General features: G+C 39.8%; 1 non-coding gene and 5 pseudogenes across 1 annotated transcript; all 6 read left to right on the forward strand.

The window, feature by feature from the left end:
* Positions 1-5,102: 5,102 nt before the first annotated feature.
* LOC141270013 (5S ribosomal RNA) lies at positions 5,103-5,222 on the forward strand (annotated as a pseudogene).
* A 931-nt stretch (positions 5,223-6,153) lies between these two features.
* LOC141266612 (5S ribosomal RNA) lies at positions 6,154-6,271 on the forward strand. Its single transcript, XR_012320642.1, has one exon. It is a non-coding gene; the product is annotated as a 5S ribosomal RNA (ribosomal RNA).
* Positions 6,272-6,891: 620 nt separating this feature from the next.
* LOC141267795 (5S ribosomal RNA) lies at positions 6,892-7,011 on the forward strand (annotated as a pseudogene).
* Positions 7,012-14,643: 7,632 nt separating this feature from the next.
* On the forward strand, positions 14,644-14,763 carry LOC141267328 (5S ribosomal RNA; annotated as a pseudogene).
* Positions 14,764-15,705: 942 nt separating this feature from the next.
* LOC141267870 (5S ribosomal RNA) lies at positions 15,706-15,826 on the forward strand (annotated as a pseudogene).
* A 621-nt stretch (positions 15,827-16,447) lies between these two features.
* LOC141268310 (5S ribosomal RNA) lies at positions 16,448-16,567 on the forward strand (annotated as a pseudogene).
* Positions 16,568-22,025: the final 5,458 nt, after the last annotated feature.

The following is a 22,025-nucleotide window of genomic DNA, read 5'->3' on the forward strand; positions in this document are numbered from 1 at the left end:
GAAAAAAATATATTCAGTTTGCAACCTGATGGAGGTCAGTATAGATGGACTAATACAACAAGTCCCACACACAGCTAGAAGCCCAATATTTTTTCAGAGGTAGATGCAGAAAAAAATTATATTCAGTTTGCAACCTGATGGAGGTCTGTATAGATGGATTAATAGAACAAGACCCACACACAGCTAGAAGCCCAAATATTTTTTCAGAGGTACTGTAGATGCAGATAAAAATTATTTTTAATTTGCAACCTGATGGAGGTCAGTTTAGATGGATTAATAGAACAAGACACACACACAGCTAGAAGCCCAATATTTTTTCAGAGGTAGATGCAGAAAAAAATATATTCAGTTTGCAACCTGATGGAGGTCAGTATAGATGGACTAACAGAGAAAGTCCCACACACTACTAGAAGGCCAATTATTTTTTCAGAGCTAGATGCAGAAAAAAATTATATTCAGTTTGCAACCTGATGGAGGTCAGTATAGATGGACTAATACAACAAGTCCCACACACAGCTAGAAGCCCAAATATTTTTTCAGAGGTACTGTAGATGCAGATAAAAATTATTTTTAATTTGCAACCTGATGGAGGTCAGTATAGATGGACTAATAGAGAAAGTCCGACACACTACTAGAAGGCCAAATATTTTTTCAGAGCTAGATGCAGAAAAAAATTATATTCAGTTTGCAACCTGATGGAGGTCAGTATAGATGGATTAATAGAACAAGAACCACACACAGCTAGAAGCCCAATATTTTTTCAGAGGTAGATGCAGAAAAAAATATATTTAGTTTGCAACCTGATGGAGGTCAGTATAGATGGACTAATACAACAAGTCCCACACACAGCTAGAAGCCCAATATTTTTTCAGAGGTAGATGCAGAAAAAAATATATTCAGTTTGCAACCTGATGGAGGTCAGTATAGGTGGACTAATAGAACAAGTCCCACACACTGCTAGAAGGCCAAATATTTTTTCAGAGCTAGATGCAGAAAAAAATTAGATTCAGTTTGCAACCTGATGGAGGTCAGTATAGATGGACTAATAGAATGATGCTATGCCCAAAAAATTTTACTTCACTAGGTGCAGTAAAAAAATTGGTATTCTATACACAGGTGGTATATCTTGCAACACAGATAGGCTACTCCACTGACTAACACACTCTGCAATAGGCCAAAAAGGATTAGCTTTGCTAGATTCAGCCAAATGCTGTGAAAAAAACTTGCACAACACTGGCACAGACCTGCCTGGCAAAAACTGATAGGAACTGATGTAACCTAGTCCTGAAAAGGACTCCAATTACAATTAGTCTTTACTCCCACAACCTATCTATTTAAGAGCACAGACCTGCCTGATAAAAGTCGTAGGAAATGCTGTAACCTAGTCCTTAAAAGGACTGCAATCACAACTATTCCCTACTCCCAAGCTATCTGTATATTTGTGCGAAAATTGGCTTGAAATTAACAAGGTATAGCGCACACAGCAACAGCGGTGCCGTCTAACACGCAGCTGCAGCAGTGAGAAAATGGTGGCGACGGGGAAAATGGCTTGGTCTTATAGGGCAAGGACATGTGACATACACTGCCAATGACACATGCCCTTGCTTGTGTGAAAAAAAGCACTTCGCTCCGTGTGTGCGCTGCTGATAGGCTGACAGATTGCACCTCCCCACTGTAAATGCGGGAAAGAGAAAAAAAAATGGAGATCTTCATTGTTCCTGCAGAGATCCATCCCCTGCCCCTCCCCCCACCCCGCTGTACACTCAAACTGCGTATTAACATTAATTTTCATCATTACTGAGAAAAAATCCAGTTATGATTTTGGTGCACGAACAGTTATCGAACATAACCTCGAACAGCCGAATTTTTCTCAAATTGTTCGTGTTCGCCGAACGGCTCGAACACCGCCCAAAACAGCTCGAATTTGAGATTGGCGAACAGTTCGAGTAGAACAACGCTCATCTCTAGTTCTAATGTAATTCAAAATATTGCTACTTAAAGTTATATATATGAAGTTCTAATTTATTAATTAATATGTATATATATATATATATTTTATAAACGTATATATAAATACAATTATACGCAATCTCTACTTAGACAAGTGTTTATATATATATATATACATATATATATATATATGAACTATTAGAAACTATATAACTACAATTTTACTGTATAAGATTATAAATAAATATTGAGATATTGTATTACATTTTGATACAACATTATAATTACAGTTTTTCCTTAGCCACTCCCTAAACCAAATCTTCTGTCTCTCTCAAATATCTCCAGGAACGCCCTATTTAGCAAAGACATTTTTCTATCCTTCAAAACCTCAGAGAACTGCCTGTTCTTCTGTCCACATTCCATGACGTCACAGTGAGTTGGTCGTCTCACCTGTCTCTGTCCATCAGTTTCAGCCATTTTCCTTTTTAGAGAATCACAGTTCTGACTGAGAATTAACTCATTCTGTGGAGAGATGGATCTTTGCACTGGCTGATATGGCTTATAACATAAATGAAATCTGCTGCGTATTTGATAGAGTTCACTATGGGGATGACTCAGTCTAGGAGAGTTTGATATTGGCTTTAGGTAAGATTTTAACTTTCCTGGTTTTATAAATTTAGCTTGATTTATTTTCTTTTCACGATTCTCATGTTTTCTAACAAAATCCAGCATCTGTGCACATTCAAATAATGAATTTTTTTGTGATGCCATAACTTGGGAAACTGAATTTAGGAATTTGAATTTTTGTACAAAAGTTGTTATCATATGTTGTACTTTTCCATTTTTGATGAGAGCTTTGTACAACCGTTCAAATATGGACATGAATGTATATGTACATTCCTTCCTACCAATCCTTAGTTTCTGCAGATCTTCTATGTTGGGAAAATCCTTTGTGACACAATAAATCAAATATCTTAATCTGTCCGAATCATTTTCCCATCCATTAGGAGAGTCATTTTCACAGGGCATTAAATGTAAACGTCTGGACAATGTCACAGGAATCCATATTTTAAATAATTGATTCCTCTCCTCATTGGATAAATCAAACTTATCAGAGAAGCTCTCAAATGTCTCTGAATTTCTACAGGCATGGATTTTGACATCATATTTTGGCATGATTTTGTATAATTTCAGCAAATTTTTCCTCATTTTAATTTGGAGTTGAGCCTGGGTAATTCCAGAATTCTCTGATATTTTTAGTGGCTCTTGTACGTCCGTTCCTCCTACGTCACTCACATCTCCTCCCACATCACCTAGTATGTCGGTTTCTCGTATGTCAGTCATGTCTCCTCCCACGTCAGGTTTCTGTATGTCCGTCTCTTGGTCAGACCCAAGGTCACCTTCAGTTACAGACACGTGTCTTACTTCTTGTTCATTTTCCACATTACAGTCAGAATCAGTATCACCGTCTGACACTTCTACACTATTTTCCTGCTTAGAAATCTCTAACACAAGACTATGAAAAAAATCTACCAAATGTAGAATATTTCTCAATTTCTGTTTGTCTCTATTTACCAATTTAGAAGTTAACTGTAAATTCTCCAATTCACATTCTTTGTATAAACTGAGCCACAAAACTTCTATGTCATCTCCTACATTACCTTTGAAATTAATATTACTTTGTTTAGCAAAAGAAGAAATTATATCCATATTTTGCTTACCTTAAGATTCCTTGGCTTCTCTTTATCAGCACGTCCTGTCTTCAGTTCGTCTGATTCTTTTCCTGTGTGATTCTGTTCCTTGTAAGTACCTCTGGTTCCCGTCTTTCCTCAGTCTGTAGGTCCTTTCTGCTTCTCGTGACAAACTAGTGAATTTACTGACACGTGAACAACAGCTGTTCAGCTCGTCAGGACTCCCCCCTTGTTCACGGAAGAAATTCACTTACTTAATTTAAAAAACAAAAAAACAGGACTGGCTGGCTCACCATTGTAAAATAATACTCTTCCTGTATTATTTTTTTCTACTGAGGACTTCTCAAAGTATCAATATCACGATATTCTTATAAAAAATGTATCTATTTATTCTTGGATTGTCCATTAAAAAGAATCAGATTGCAGCAGGTACATACAATAATTAGTTATAAAGTAGTTGTCCATTTGTCCATATTTAGCTTAATTGTTGAGATTCACCCATCTTTCCTTGGATCCTGGCTGGTAAATCATGTCTTTGTCCAGCATGTGTCCAGGCCTACATGTCATCTGCTTCTCAGCATGAAGATTCTGTGTCTTGTGGGGTGGGCAGAGCAAGAGAGCCCCCCATTTCTGTACCATGGGCTTTTATAGCCAGTCGTATGGACACCTGTTCTACATATGGTAGTGAACCAAAAATACACACACAAATAGCGCATGTCAACTAGACACGATGGCTGAGGCATAGAACTCAGAAAAATGATTATCGATTAACATTCCAAATGAATTTCCATAATTAACCATTTAGCAGAGACCGCCTGGGAATGCCAGGTGCTGTAGGCTTTTGCTTTTTCCTTCCTTCCACCAGCAGGGGGCACTCTCTTCTATGCCTTTTTTCTATTCCCTTTCACAAGTGCACACATTCATTCTCTTTTCTTTTTTTCATTTGCTTTCTTTCTTGCGCTATTTCATCTCTGCAAATTACCAGCATCCTTCTGATCACCGTGGGCCTCCAGCATTGTTGCTTCTTTACTTTTAATACTAGGCTCCTTTTCACCAGGACCAGCGTCTCCCGGGTGGCTGGAGGCAACCAGATGTAACCCCAAGCAGAAGGCCTTTGCAGGCAACACGACCCTCCCCCCTGAAGAGCAGCTCAAAGTCACTGGCAACCATCGCACCCTCTTCCTTCATTCACCCCTGGACGTCTCGCTCAGCCCCCAAGTTACGGGTCCAGCTTGCTCTTTCTGTCACATTACCGCGATGAAGGGTTTAGCCTGCAGGAGACCCTGCGCCGAGCCATTTTTAAAGACACCTGGTGCGGCGGGTGAATCACTGCTAAATAAACCACACCTGTAGGGACGGCACAGCCTTTGCATGGACCCTTCGGAGCCCGCCCCGTCACGGCCAGATTGCTCGCCACCAAGCGATCCTGAGAAAGGCTGGCCGGGCGATGGATCAAGCAGCTTCTACTGGCCATACCACCTTGGATACGTCTCATCTCGTCTGATCTCGAAAGCAAAGCAGGGCTGGGCTCGGACAGTACTTGGATGGGATACCTCCTGGGAACACCGGGTGCTGTAGACCATTTTGATGACGTTTTGCCCTACTGCCCAGCTCAGCAAGCATGAAACCGCGCCTTGCCGGACACCGACCTTAAGTAACTTAGATGATGGAAGCCCCAAGGCCTCTGAGCCAGTTGGCAGCTAAGTACGCTACCCCGCCGCCTTCACGCAGGCCTGACACCGAGCTCCTTGACACGGCTAGGAGTGCTTATTGACTCCGCAGCTCGCCGTGTGGAAATGATGGTGTTAAAAGCACCCGGGGCCGTGAAGGGGCCAGGCTTTCAGCAGGTGACCAGGGAAGGTTTTGGATGCCGGCTGCCTAGCGAGGGCCAGCAGAAGTAACATGTTTCTCTGCAAAGAAGCTTGTGTAACCAAGCCAGACAGCTGACAAAGAGCTAACCTCAGTGCAAGGAAGGCAAGGAAGGAATTGGGGAGGGGGGGGTGATTCCTGCTAGGGCCCTGAAATCATAAAACAGGCAGGAGAGTCTGACGCATGGTGACGGAGAGGTTGTAGGGGCAGATAGGGGGTGTTGTCACGTGCGAGCACGTGTGCACGCTGGCTTGTGTGTGAGAGTGCGCTTCCTAGGTGTGGCGCACTGCAGACAGTCAAAGGGATTGTTCCCTTTCATTAAAAGTTAATCCCCGGCTGCAGGCAATTAGAAAGCAACTAACCGCACTCTACTCACCCTACCCGGGTCTACCGGTGAGTCTCGCCTCTGCTCCCGGCCTGTGGCATTGGCCGTGAAGCTGAGTTCCGTCGACAGCACTGCAGCAGATCAGTGAACTCAGCGGCTCTGAGTGGGGCATTGTGTCTACAAGACCTTTTAAGGAAGCCAGCAAGAAAATTGAAGAGAAGGGAAAGCACAAAAGGACCTGGTCTTGCTGAGCACTGGAAAGGGCAGCCGGCAGCCAGACGTCAAAGAAGAAAAGCAGCAAGTGAGAAGCTAATCTCTGCCTACGGCCACACCACCCTGAACACACCCAATCTCGTCTGATCTTGAAAGCTAAGCAGGTTGGGCCTGGTTAGTACTTGGATGGGAGACCACCTGGGAATTCCAGGTGCTGTAGGCTTTTGCTTTTTCCTTCCTTCCACCAGCAGGGGGCACTCTCTTCTATGCCTTTTTTCCATTCCCTTTCACAAGTGCACACATTCATTCTCTTTTCTTTTTTTCATTTGCTTTCTCTCTTGCGCTATTTCATCTCTGCAAAATACCAGCATCCTTCTGATCACCGTGGGCCTCCAGAATTGTTGCTTCTTTACTTTTAATGCTAGGCTCCTATTCACCAGGACCAGCGTCTCCCGCGTGGCTGGAGGCAACCACCGGTAACCCCAAGCAGAAGACCTTTGCAGGCAACACGACCCTCCCCCCTGAAGAGCAGCTCAAGTCACTGGCAACCATCTCACCCTCTTCCTTCATTCACCCCTGGACGTCTCGCTCCGCCCCGAAGTTACGGGTCCAGCTTGCTCTTTCTGTCACATTACCGCGATGAAGGGTTTAGCCTGCAGGAGACCCTGCGCCGAGCCATTTTTGAAGACACCTGATGCGGCGGGTGAATCACAGCTAAACAGACCACAACTGTAGGGACGGCACAGACTTTGCATGGACCCTTCGGAGCCCGCCCCGTCACGGCCAGATTGCTCGCCAGCAAGCGATCCTGAGAAAGGCTGGCCGGGCGATGGACCGAGCAGCTTCTACTGGCCATACCACCTTGGATACTCCCGATCTCATCTGATCTCGGAAGCAAAGCAGGGCTGGGTTTGGACAGTACTTGGATGGGAGACCTCCTGGGAATACCGGGTGCTGTAAACCATTTTGATGACGTTTTTACCTACTGCCCAGCTCGGCTAGCATGGAACGGCACCTTGCCGGACACCGACCTTAAGTAACTTAGATGATGGAAGCTCCAAGGCCTCTGAGCCAGTTGGCAGCTAAGTACGCTACCCCGCCGCCTTCACGCAGGCCTGACACCGAGCTTCTTGCCACGGCTAGGATTGCTTATTGACTCCGCAGCTCGCCGTGTGGAAATGATGGCGTTAAAATCACCCGGGGCAGTGAAGGGGCCAGGCTTTCAGCAGATGCCCAGGGAAGGCTATGGATGCCGGCCGCCTAGCGAGGGCCAGCAGAAGTAACATGTTTCTCTGCAAAGAAGCTTGTGTGACCAAGCCAGACGGCTGACAAAGAGCTAACCTCAGTGCAAGGAAGGCAAGGAAGGTGCGGAAGGAATTGGGGAGGGGGGGTGATTCCTGCTAGGGCCCTGAAATCATAAAACAGGCAGGAGAGTCTGACGCATGGTGACGGAGAGGTTGTAGGGGCAGATAGGGGGTGTTGTCACGTGCGAGCACGTGTGCATGCTGGCTTGTGTGTGAGAGTGCGCTTCCTAGGTGTGGCGCGCTGCAGACAGTCAAAGGAATTGTTCCCTTTCATTAAAAGTTAATCCCCGGCTGCAGCCTATTAGAAAGCAACTAACCGCGCTCTACTCACCCTACCCGGGTCTACCGGTGAGTCTCGCCTCTGCTCCCGGCCTGTGGCATTGGCTGTGAAGCTGACGTTCCGTCGACAGTGCTGCAGCCGATCATTGAGCTCAGCGGCTCTGAGTGGGGCGTTGTGTCTGCAAGACCTTTTAAGGAAGCCAGCAAAAAAATTGAAGAGAAGGGAAAGTACAAAAGGACCTGGTCTTGCTGAGCACTGGAAAGAGCAGCGGGCAGCCAGACGTCAAAGTAGAAAAGCAGCAAGTGAGAGGTTTGTCTCTGCCTACCGCCACACCACCCTGAACACGCCCGATCTCATCTGATCTTGGAAGCTAAGCAGGGTCTGGCATGGTTAGTACTTTGATGGGAGACGGTAAAATAATACTCTTCCTGTATTATTTTTTTCTACTGAGGACTTCTCAAAGTATCAATATCACGATATTCTTATAAAAAAATGTATCTATTTATTCTTGGATTGTCCATTAAAAAGAATCAGATTGCAGCAGGTACATACAATAATTAGTTATAAAGTAATTGTCCATTTGTCCATAATTAGCTTAATTGTTGAGATTCACCCATCTTTCCTTGGATCCTGTCTGGTAAATCAAGTCTTTGTCCAGCATGTGTCCAGGCCTACATGTCATCTGCTTCTCAGCATGAAGATTCTGTGTCTTGTGGGGTGGGCAGAGCATGAGAGTCTGTACCATGGGCTTTTATAGCCAGTCGTATGGACACCTGTTCTACATATGGTAGTGAACCAAAAATACACACACAAATAGCGCATGTCAACTAGACACGATGGCTGAGGCATAGAACTCAGAAAAATAATTATCGATTAACATTCCAAATGAATTTCCATAATTAACCATTTAACATTTCCCCCTTTTTTGAGAATAAAAGGACTTTAACTGAAATTTCTCAAAAGAAGATACATTCATCAATCATTTTTTCTTTCCTTCTTCCTTGGCAATATCATTTCCATAATAATAATAATAAAAATAATAGTATCAATATCGGATTATTGTTATATAATGATGTGAATTCATGTTATGGTAAGCCGTGACTAATATTCATTTAATATGTATAATTATACTTCCCTATATCTAAATTGAAGCAATCACGGGTTCAATCGTCATCATCTGATGTCATCGGGTCGTCGTCTCGTCTTCTTCTTGGTTCTTTTATAACACAGTCTTTAGATGAAAACTCCATTGAAATAAATTACAGCATGTAGATATTGTACAGTCCATAATTGTGTTCATTATTGTTCAGTCCATAAACTGTACTCTTTATTAGAAAGATCATGTGTGTCAGTTGATAAGAAAACAAAGTCCATGGATGAAATGTAGCTTTAATATCTGTGCAGTGTCACCTGGACTTACGTTGGATCGTTTTTGGAATCTTCCATGTGTCCGCACTGGTCTCGTGTCACTTTTGGAACAGATGTGACGTCTTTGGTCAGTAAAGCAAGGGTTAACTTGACACTTTCCTGCTTTATATAGCACCATAACCAGTACTCAGTCCTTTATATACAGGACACATATGCCAGGTATTACCTGTTCACCAGCTTTCATTGAAGCGTTGCAGGTGATAAGAAACCACTGGAACGTGATGAAACTTGAACACAACACAGTACATATAGGATCATCGTCCTCTGCCGTCCTGGTGATCAGTGGTGTGAATTGTATTGTATGTAATGGACACAGTCTATTATAACACTCAGCATTCACACCTGTTACCTTCTGAGACGTCCGGATATCAGTTGCTTCTTCTTGTAACTTTTGAGAATCTCTTTGATTTATAAAAATTAAAAGTCTTTATTAAGATAGAATTCATAATTGCGATGTCTTGATTGAAGTCTTCATTCCCTAATCTGATACCAAATCTGGCAGTTTTTCCTAACCTATAATATCACAGCGTACCATAGCAATCAGTAATATCCATTTAATTATTATCAAAATATTAAAATAAATTATGTTTGGAATAATAAACAATAATAGATAAAAATTCATTATCAATCAAGTTCTCCATATGATAGAACATTTTTATGTCATAGGTGTAATTACCTTTTCCAACCCATAGGTGTCAGTGTATTTTGAAAAAACAAGTTTTTATATCTTTATTAAACCAATAATATCAAAGAATGTATACTCCTGAACCAAAATGAATAAATATATGAATGTATGAATGAATGAATGAATGAATAAATGAATGAATGAATTGTTGTGTTTACTCAGAAAATGTAAACATTTTTTTCCTTAGCAATATATATTTAATGAAGCAATACTCTTTGATTAGACATTACTTTATTAAATATTAATGTGTTTTCTCAATTGAGATATTGAACTCAAATAAAATCAAATGAGAATTAAAAAATGAAAAAATAAAAAAATAAGAAGTATAAAGTAAGAATAAAATTTTAAAAATGAAAAATAAAATTAAGAGTAAAAATAAGAATAAAAATAAAAATAAGGCCTTTAAATTTTAATGACAAATGCAGAGTAATTATTTTCTCCATAAAAAATACCCTTATATCTCCATTATCTGGATGATTTCATATTTGTCATAACCTTGTACCACCAAAAAATATTAAATTATGCAACTTTGCATGTAATACCCTTCTTAATTATACCATAGTACCTTATTATTATTTCTTCTTTATTAAAATGTGTGGAAAATAAGTATTGATCAAAAGTGATTATGTAATCAGGATCAAAAACACATTTTCCCCCTTAATACCAAAAATATTATTTTATAAAATTTATGTATATATCAGAACCAAATTATAAATTTCATATCGATGAGTAGCATAGATTTGACTAAAGAGAGGTGTGTACCTATTTAGGTAACCATTAAAAATATTATTATAGTTATTCAAGAATATTATCATGTGGAAAATTATTCTAAATATAAATTTGCTTTGTAAACCATTTTGATGTGTGGTTGCCCTTATCCACTATTAGTTAAATCAAGAAATAATAATTATTAAAGAAATATAGAAATATATATATGTAGATAATACCTAATTATGTATTATAATTTCCTCAGAATTAAATATATTTTTGTACCTTCACATAAAGAAACATTTTTATTTTTTCAAACATACAAACATACGAGGCCTCTGTCACATCAATCACACTTAGCAGATGCTGATTTACTCATCTGTCACCTTCACTCTGACATTCACAGATCTGTTCAACTCAAACATTCCACATATGAAGTTTTAGATATATATATATATATTTAACCCAAAATTGTTGTATCCCAATTTATTAATGCGCATTGCCATATCAATTGAATATCTTTATATTTCTTTGAATATTCCCCAAGTACATATTATATAATATGAGAGTAAGTCACTGGAATTTCAGACACTTGAAAAAACTCTTGTCTTAGATTCTTTTTTCACTGGCTGCCCGGTCTTAAGTTACATCAGTTGAAAATAGAATGTATGGGATCCTATACTATTAGCTCAAAGTTCAAAGGCCGCAGCTGTCACACGTCATGCTGTAAAGCTACTTTAATTTCCACGAACACTTCATGCACAGAAAATATTAGCAACACAAAAGAATTAATAAATATTACATATATATTATAGTTCAACTAGATATATTGTTATTATTTTAAAATGTTATACACATAAAATCATGCAATTTTTTCACTTCCTGTGTGAATAAAGAAATAAATCCATTTTGAGTTCTTTGATCAAATCCTGCTTTGGAATGAAAACTCTAAGGAAATATAAGAAAATAAAATTAAATATCAAATTCATACAGAAACAGAATTATTTAAATATCTTATACATATATTGGTTGGTTCTAATGTAATTCAAAATATTGCTACTTAAATTTATATATTTGAAGTTCTAATTTATTAATTAATATATATATATATTTTATAAACGTATATATAAATACAATTATACGCAATCTCTACTTAGACAAGTGTATATATATATATATATATATATATATATACATATATATATATATATATATATATACATATATATGAACTATTAGAAACTATGTAACTACAATTTTACTGTATAAGATTATAAATAAATATTGAGACATTGTATTACATTTTGATACAACATTATAATTACAGTTTTTCCTTAGCCACTCCCTAAACCAAATCTTCTGTCTCTCTCAAAAATCTCCAGGAACGCCCTATTTAGGAAAGACATTTTTCTATCCTTCAAAACCTCAGAGAACTGCCTGTTCTTCTGTCCACATTCCATGACGTCACTGTGAGTTGGTCGTCTCACCTGTCTCTGTCCATCAGTTTCAGCCATTTTCCTTTTTAGAGAATCACAGTTCTGACTGAGAATTAACTCATTCTGTGGAGAGATGGATCTTTGCACTGGCTGATATGGCTTATAACATATATGAAATCTTCTGCGTATTTGATAGAGTTCACTATGGGGATGACTCAGTCTAGGAGAGTTTGATATTGGCTTTTGGTAAGATTTTACCTTTCCTGGTTTTATAAATTTAGCTTGATTTATTTTCTTTTCACGATTCTCATGTTTTCTAACAAAATCCAGCATCTGCGCACATTCAAATAATGAATTTTTTTGTGATGCCATAACTTGGGAAACTGAATTTAGGAATTTGAATTTTTGTACAAAAGTTGTTATCATATGTTGTACTTTTCCATTTTTGATGAGAGCTTTGTACAACCGTTCAAATATGGACATGAATGTATATGTACATTCCTTCCTACCAATCCTTAGTTTCTGCAGATCTTCTATGTTGGGAAAATCCTTTGTGACACAATAAATCAAATATCTTAATCTGTCCGAATCATTTTCCCATCCATTAGGAGAGTCATTTTCACAGGGCATTAAATGTAAACGTCTGGACAATGTCACAGGAATCCATATTTTAAATAATGGATTCCTCTCCTCATTGGATAAATCAAACTTATCAGAGAAGCTCTCAAATGTCTCTGAATTTCTACAGGCATGGATTTTGACATCATATTTTGGCATGATTTTGTATAATTTCTGCAAATTTTTCCTCATTTTAATTTGAAGTTGAGCCTGGGTAATTCCAGAATTCTCTGATATTTTTAGTGGCTCTTGTACGTCCGTTCCTCCTACGTCACTCACGTCTCCTCCCACATCACCTAGTATGTCGGTTTCTCGTATGTCAGTCATGTCTCCTCCCATGTCAGGTTTCTGTATGTCCGTCTCTTGGTCAGACCCAAGGTCACCTTCAGTTACAGACACGTGTTTTACTTCTTGTTAATTTTCCACATTACAGTCAGAATCAGTATCACCGTCTGACACTTCTACACTATTTTCCTGCTAAGAAATCTCTAACACAAGACTATGAAAAAAATCTACCAAATGTAGAATATTTCTATATTTCTGTTTGCCTCTATTTACCAATTTATAAGTTAACAGTAAATTCTGCAATTCACATTCTTTGTATAAACTGAGCCACAAAACTTCTATGTCATCTCCTACATTAACTTTGAAATTAATATTACTTTGTTTAGCAAAAGAAGAAATTATATCCATATTTTGCTTACCTTAAGATTCCTTGGCTTCTTTTTATCAGCACGTCCTGTCTTCAGTTCGTCTGATTCTTTTCCTGTGTGATTCTGTTCCTTGTTAGTACCTCTGCTTCCTGTCTTTCCTCAGTCTGTAGGTCCTTTCTGCTTCTCGTGACAAACTAGTGAATTTACTGACACCTGAACAACAGCTGTTCAGCTCGTCAGGACTTCCCCCATGTTCACTGAAGAAATTCACTTACTTAATTTAAATAACAAAAAAACAGGACTGGCTGGCTCACCATTGTAAAATAATACTCTTCCTGTATTATTTTTTTCTACTGAGGACTTCTCAAAGTATCAATATCACGATATTCTTATAAAAAAATGTATCTATTTATTCTTGGATTGTCCATTAAAAAGAATCAGATTGCAGCAGGTACATACAATAATTAGTTATAAAGTAATTGTCCATTTGTCCATAATTACCTTAATTGTTGAGATTCACGCATCTTTCCTTGGATCCTGGCTGATAAATCATGTCTTTGTCCAGCATGTGTCCAGGCCTACATGTCATCTGCTTCTCAGCATGAAGATTCTGTGTCTTGTGGGGTGGGCAGAGCAAGAGAGCCCCCCCTTTCTGTACCATGGGCTTTTATAGCCATTCGTATGGACACCTGTTCTACATATGGCAGTGAACCAAAAATACACACACAAATAGCGCATGTCAACTAGACACGATGGCTGAGGCATAGAACTCAGAAAAATGATTATCGATTAACATTCCAAATGAATTTCCATAATTAACCATTTAACAGAGACCGCCTGGGAATACCAGGTCCTGTAGGCTTTTGCTTTTTCCTTCCTTCCACCAGCAGGGGGCACTCTCTTCTATGCCTTTTTTCCATTCCCTTTCACAAGTGCACACATTCATTCTCTTTTCTTTTTTTCATTTGCTTTCTCTCTTGCGCTATTTCATCTCTGCAAAATACCAGCATCCTTCTGATCACCGTGGGCCTCCAGCATTGTTGCTTCTTTACTTTTAATACTAGGCTCCTTTTCACCAGGACCAGTGTCTCCCGCGTGGCTGGAGGCAACCACTGGTAACCCCAAGCAGAAGACCTTTGCAGGCAACACGACCCTCCCCCCTGAAGAGCAGCTCAAAGTCACTGGCAACCATCTCACCCTCTTCCTTCATTCACCCCTGGACGTCTCGCTCCGCCCCCAAGTTACGGATCCAGCTTGCTCTTTCTGTCACATTACCACGATGAAGGGTTTAGCCTGCAGGAGACCCTGCGCCGAGACATTTTTGAAGACACCTGATGCGGCGGGTGAATCACTGCTAAACCAACCACACCTGTAGGGACGGCACAGCCTTTGCATGGACCCTTCGGAGCCCGCCCCGTCTCGGCCAGATTGCTCGCCACCAAGCGATCCTAAGAAAGGCAGGCCGGGCGATGGATCGAGCAGCGTCTACTGGCCATACCACCTTGGATACGCCCGATCTCGTCTGATCTCGGAAGCAAAGCAGGGCTGGGCTCAGACAGTACTTGGATGGGAGACCTCCTGGGAACACCGGGTGCTGTAGACCATTTTGATGATGTTTTGCCCTACTGCCCAGCATGGCTAGCATGGAACGGCGCCTTGCCGGACACCGACCTTAGGTAACTTAGATGATGGAAGCCCCAAGGCCTCTGAGCCAGTTGGCAGCTAAGTACGCTACCCCGCCGCATTCACGCAGGCCTGACACCGAGCTCCTTGTCACGGCTAGGATTGCTTATTGACTCCGCGGCTCGTCATGTGGAAATTATGGTGTTAAAAGCACTCGGGGCCGTGAAGGGGCCAGGCTTTCAGCAGGTGCCCATGGAAGGTTTTGGATGCCCGCCGCCTAGCGAGGGCCAGCAGAAGTAACATGTATCTCTGCAAAGAAGCTTGTGTAACCAAGCCAGACGGCTGCCAAAGAGCTAACCTCAGTGCAAGGAAGGCAAGGAAGGTGCGGAAGGAATTGGGGAGGGGGGGGGTGATTCCTGATAGGGCCCTGAAATCATAAAACAGGCAGGAGAGTCTGATGCATGGTGACGGAGAGGTTGTAGGGGCAGATAGGGGGTGTTGTCACGTGCGAGCACGTGTGCATGCTGGCTTGTGTGTGAGAGTGCGCTTCCTAGGTGTGGCGCGCTGCAGACAGTCAAAGGGATTGTTCACTTTCATTAAAAGTTAATCCCCGGCTGCAGCCTATTAGAAAGCAACTAACTGCGCTCTACTCACCCTACCCGGGTCTACCGGTGAGTCTCGCCTCTGCTCCCGGCCTGTGGCATTGGCCGTGAAGCTGACGTTTCGTCGACAGCGCTGCAGCCGATCAGTGAGCTCAGCGGCTCTGAGTGGGGCGTTGTGTCTACAAGACCTTTTAAGGAAGCCAGCAAAAAAATTGAAGAAAAGGGAAAGCACAAAAGGACCTGGTCTTGCTGAGCACTGGAAAGGGCAGCCGGCAGCCAGACGTCAAAGTAGAAAAGCAGCAAGTGAGAGACTAGTCTCTGCCTACGGCCACACCACCCTGAACACGCCCATTATCTTGTCTGATCTCAAAAGCTAAGCAGGGTTGGGCCTGGTTAGTACTTGGATGGGAGACCACCTGGGAATATCAGGTGCTGTAGGCTTTTGCTTTTTCTTTCCTTCCACCAGCAGGGGGCACTCTCTTCTATGCCTTTTTTCCATTCCCTTTCACAAGTGCACACATTCATTCTCTTTTCTTTTTTTCATTTCCTTTCTCTCTTGCGCTATTTCATCTCTGCAAAATACCAGCATCCTTCTGATCACCGTGGGCCTCTAGCATTGTTGCTTATTTACTTTTAATACTAGGCTCCTTTTCACCAGGACCAGCGTCTCCCGCGTGGCTGGAGGCAACCACCGGTAACCCCAAGCAGAAGACCTTTGCAGGCAACACGACCCTCCCCCCTGAAGAGCAGCTCAAAGTCACTGGCAACCATCTCACCCTTTTTCTTCATTCACCCCTGGACGTCTCGCTCCTCCCCCAAGTTACGGGTCCAGCTTGCTCTTTCTGTCACATTACCACGATGAAGGGTTTAGCCTGCAGGAGACCCTGCGCCGAGCCATTTTTGAAGACACCTGATGCGGCGCGTGAATCACTGCTAAACAAACCACACCTGTAGGGACGGCACAGCCTTTGCATGGACACTTCGGAGCCCACCCCGTCACGGCCAGATTGCTCGCCACCAAGCGATCCTGAGAAAGGCTGGCCAGGCAATGGTTCGAGCAGCATCTACTGGCCATACCACCTTGGATACGCCAGATCTCGTCTGATCTCGGAAGCAAAGCAGGGCTGGGCTCAGACAGTACTTGGATGGGAGACCTCCTGGGAACACCAGGTGCTGTAGACCATTTTGATAACGTTTTGCCCTACTGCCCAGCTCGGCTAGCATGGAACGGCGCCTTGCCGGACATTGACCTTAAGTAACTTAGATGATGGAAGCCCCAAGGCCTCTGAGCCAGTTGGCAGCTAAGTACGTTACCCCGCCGCCTTCACGCAGGCCTGACACCGAGCTCCTTGTCACGGCTAGGATTGCTTATTGACTCCGCGGCTCGTCATGTGGAAATTATGGTGTTAAAAGCACTCGGGGCCGTGAAGGGGCCAGGCTTTCAGCAGGTGCCCATGGAAGGTTTTGGATGCCCGCCGCCTAGCGAGGGCCAGCAGAAGTAACATGTATCTCTGCAAAGAAGCTTGTGTAACCAAGCCAGACGGCTGCCAAAGAGCTAACCTCAGTGCAAGGAAGGCAAGGAAGGTGCGGAAGGAATTGGGGAGGGGGGGGGGTGATTCCTGATAGGGCCCTGAAATCATAAAACAGGCAGGAGAGTCTGATGCATGGTGACGGAGAGGTTGTAGGGGCAGATAGGGGGTGTTGTCACGTGCGAGCACGTGTGCATGCTGGCTTGTGTGTGAGAGTGCGCTTCCTAGGTGTGGCGCGCTGCAGACAGTCAAAGGGATTGTTCCCTTTCATTAAAAGTTAAACCCCGGCTGCAGGCTATTAGAAAGCAACTAACCGCGCTCTACTCACCCTACCCGGGTCTACCGGTGAGTCTCACCTCTGCTCCCGGCCTGTGGCATTGGCCTCGAAGCTGACGTTCCGTCGACAGCGCTGCAGCCGATCAGTGAGCTCAGCGGTTCTGAGTGGGGCCTTCTGTCTACAAGACCTTTTAAGGAAGCCAGCAAAAAAATTGAAGAGAAGGGAAAGCACAAAAGGACCTGGTCTTGCTGAGCACTGGAAAGGGCAGCCGGCAGCCAGACTTCATAGTAGAAAAGCAGCAAGTGAGAGGCTTGTCTCTGCCTACGGCCACACCACCCTGAATACGCCCGATCTCATCTGATCTTGGAAGCTAATCAGGGTCAGGCCTGGTTAGTACTTGGATGGGAGACTGTATAACAATACTCTTCCTGTATTATTTTTTTTCTACTGAGGACTTCTCAAAATATCAATATCACGATATTCTTATAAAAAAATGTATCTATTTATTCTTGGATTGTCCATTAAAAAGAATCAAATTGCAACAGGTGCATACAATAATTAGTTATAAAGTAATTGTCCATTTGTCCATAATTAGCTTAATTGTTGAGATTCACCCATCTTTCCTTGGATACTGGCTGGTAAATCATGTGTTTGTTCAGCATGTGTCCAGGCCTACATGTCATCTGCTTCTCAGCATGAAGATTCTGTGTCTTGTGGGGTGGGCAGAGCAAGAGAGCCCCCCCTTTCTGTACCATGGGCTTTTATAGCCAGTCGTATGGACACCTGTTCTACATATGGTAGTGAACCAAAAATACACACACAAATAGCGCATGTCAACTAGACACGATGGCTGAGGCATAGAAGTCAGAAAAATGATTATCGATTAACATTCCAAATGAATTTCCATAATTAACCAATTAACATTTCCCCCTTTTTTGAGAATAAAAGGACTTTAACTGAAATTTCTCAAAAGAAGATACATTCATCAATCATTTTTTCTTTCCTTCTTCCTTGGCAATATCATTAAATTTCCATAATAATAATAATAGTAATAATAGTATCAATATCGGATTATTGCTATATAATGATGTGAATTCATGTTATGGTAAGCCGTGACTAATATTCATTTAATATATATAATTATACTTCCCTATATCTAAATTGAAGCAATCGCGGGTTCAATCGTCATCATCTGTTGTCATCGGGTCGTCGTCTCGTCTTCTTCTTGGTTCTTTTATAACACAGTCTTTAGATGAAAACTCCTTTGAAATAAATTACAGCATGTAGATATTGTACAGTCCATAATTGTGTTCATTATTGTTCAGTCCATAAACTGTACTCTTTATTAGAAAGATCATGTGTGTCAGTTGATAAGAAAACAAAGTCCATGGATGAAATGTAGCTTTAATATCTGTGCAGTGTCACCTGGACTTACGTTGGATCGTCTTTGGAATCTTCCGTGTGTCCGCACTGGTCTCGTGTCACTTTTGGAACAGATGTGACGTCTTTGGTCAGTAAAGCAAGGGTTAACTTGACACTTTCCTGCTTTATATAGCACCATAACCAGTACTCAGTCCTTTATATACAGGACACATATGCCAGGTATTACCTGTTCACCAGCTTTCATTGAAGCGTTGCAGGTGATAAGAAACCACTGGAACGTGATGAAACTTGAACACAACACAGTACATATAGGATCATCGTCCTCTGCCGTCCTGGTGATCAGTGGTGTGAATTGTATTGTATGTAATGGACACAGTCTATTATAACACTCAGCATTCACACCTGTTACCTTCTGAGACGTCCGGATATCAGTTGCTTCTTCTTGTAACTTTTGAGAATCTCTTTGATTTATAAAAATTAAAAGTCTTTATTAAGATAGAATTCATAATTGCGATGTCTTGATTGAAGTCTTCATTCCCTAATCTGATACCAAATCTGGCAGTTTTTCCTAACCTATAATATCACAGCGTACCAAAGCAATCAGTAATATCCATCTAATTATTATCAAAATATTAAAATAAATTATGTTTGGAATAATAAACAATAATAGATAATAATTCATTATCAATCAAGTTCTCCATATGATAGAACATTTTTATGTCATAGGTGTAATTACCTTTTGCAACCCATAGGTGTCAGTGTATTTTGAAAAAACAAGTTTTTATATCTTTATTAAACCAATAATATCAAAGAATGTATACTCCTGAACCAAAATGAATAAATATATGAATGTATGAATGAATGAATGAATGAATAAATGAATGAATGAATTGTTGTGTTTACTCAGAAAATGTAAACATTTTTTTCCTTAGCAATATATATTTAATGAAGCAATACTCTTGTATTAGACATTACTTTATTAAATATTAATGTGTTTTCTCAATTGAGATATTGAACTCAAATAAAATCAAATGAGAATTAAAAAATGAAAAAATAGAAAAATAAGAAGTATAAAGTAAGAATAAAATTTTAAAAATGAAAAATAAAATTAAGAGTCTAAATAAGTATAAAAATAAAAATAAGGCCTTTAAATTTTAATGACAAATGCAGAGTAATTATATTCTCCATAAAAAATACCCTTATATCTCCATTATCTGGATGATTTCATATTTGTCATAACCTTGTACCACCAAAAAATATTAAATTATGCAACTTTGCATGTAATACCCTTCTTAATTATACCATAGTACCTTATTATTATTTCTTCTTTATTAAAATGTGTGGAAAATAAGTATTGATCAAAAATTGATTATGTAATCAGGATCAAAAACACATTTTCCCCCTTCATACCAAAAATATTATTTTATAAAATTTATGTATATATCAGAACCAAATTAAAAATAATTATTCTTCTAGAAATATTGTGCATAAATTTCATATCGATGAGTAGCATAGATTTGACTAAAGAGAGGTGTGTACCTATTTAGGTAACCATTAAAAATAATATTATAGTTATTCAAGAATATTATCATGTGGAAAATTATTCTAAATATAAATTTGCTTTGTAAACCATTTTGATGTGTGGTTGCCCTTATCCACTATTAGTTAAATCAAGAAATAATAATTATTAAAGAAATATAGAAATATATATGTAGATAATACCTAATTATGTATTATAATTTCCTCAGAATTAAATATATTTTTGTACCTTCACATAAAGAAACATTTTTTTTTTCAAACATACAAATATACGAGGCCTCTGTCACATCAATCACACTTAGCAGCTGCTGATTTACTCATCTGTCACCTTCACTCTGACATTCACAGATCTGTTCAACTCAAACATTCCACATATGAAGTTTTATATATATATATATATATATATATATATATATATTTAACCCAAAATTGTTGTATCCCAATTTATTAATGCGCATTGCCATATCAATTGAATATCTTTATATTTCTTTGAATATTCCCCAAGTACATATTATATAATATGAGAGTAAGTCACTGGAATTTCAGACACTTGAAAAAACTCTTGTCTTTGATTCTTTTTTCACTGGCTGCCCGGTCTTAAGTTACATCAGTTGAAAATAGAATGAATGGGATCCTATACTATTAGCTCAAATTCAAAGGCCGCAGCTGTCACACGTCATGTGTGAATAAAGAAATAAATCCATTTTAGAGTTCTTTGATCAAATCCTGCTTTGGAATGAAAACTCTAAGGAAATATAAGAAAATAAAATTAAATATCAAATTCATACAGAAACAGAATTATTTAAATATCTTATACATATATTGGTTGGTTCTAATGTAATTCAAAATATTGCTACTTAAATTTATATATATGAAGTTCTAATTTATTAATTAATATATATATATATATATATATATTTTATAAACGTATATATAAATACAATTATGCGCAATCTCTACTTAGACAAGTGTATATATATATATATATATATATATATATATATATATATATATATATATATATATATATATATATATGAACTATTAGAAACTATGTAACTACAATTTTACTGTATAAGATTATAAATAAATATTGAGACATTGTATTACATTTTGATACAACATTGTAATTACAGTTTTTCCTTAGCCACTCCCTAAATCAAATCTTCTGTCTCTCTCAGATATCTCCAGGAACGCCCTATTTAGGAAAGACATTTTTCTATCCTACAAAACCTCAGAGAACTGCCTGTTCTTCTGTCCACATTCCATGACGTCACTGTGAGTTGGTCGTCTCACCTGTCTCTGTCCATCAGTTTCAGCCATTTTCCTTTTTAGAGAATCACAGTTCTGACTGAGAATTAACTCATTCTGTGGAGAGATGGATCTTTGCACTGGCTAATATGGCTTATAACATATATGCAATCTTCGGCGTATTTGATAGAGTTCACTATGGGGATGACTCAGTCTAGGAGAGTTTGATATTGGCTTTTGGTAAGATTTTACCTTTCCTGGTTTTATAAATTTAGCTTGATTTATTTTCTTTTCACGATTCTCATGTTTTCTAACAAAATCCAGCATCTGCGCACATTCAAATAATGAATTTTTTTGTGATGCCATAACTTGGGAAACTGAATTTAGGAATTTGAATTTTTGTACAAACGTTGTTATCATATGTTGTACTTTTCCATTTTTGATGAGAGCTTTGTACAACCGCTCAAATATGGACATGAATGTATATGTACATTCCTTCCTACCAATCCTTAGTTTCTGCAGATCTTCTATGTTGGGAAAATCCTTTGTGACACAATAAATCAAATATCTTAATCTGTCCGAATCATTTTCCCATCCATTAGGAGAGTCATTTTCACAGATCATTAAATGTAAACGTCTGGACAATGTCACAGGAATCCAT

This window comes from Phyllobates terribilis, unplaced genomic scaffold, assembly GCF_046119375.1.
Source record: "Phyllobates terribilis strain yellow unplaced genomic scaffold, ASM4611937v1 Scaffold_4__5_contigs__length_816908805, whole genome shotgun sequence".
NCBI classification, from domain to species: domain Eukaryota; kingdom Metazoa; phylum Chordata; class Amphibia; order Anura; family Dendrobatidae; genus Phyllobates; species Phyllobates terribilis.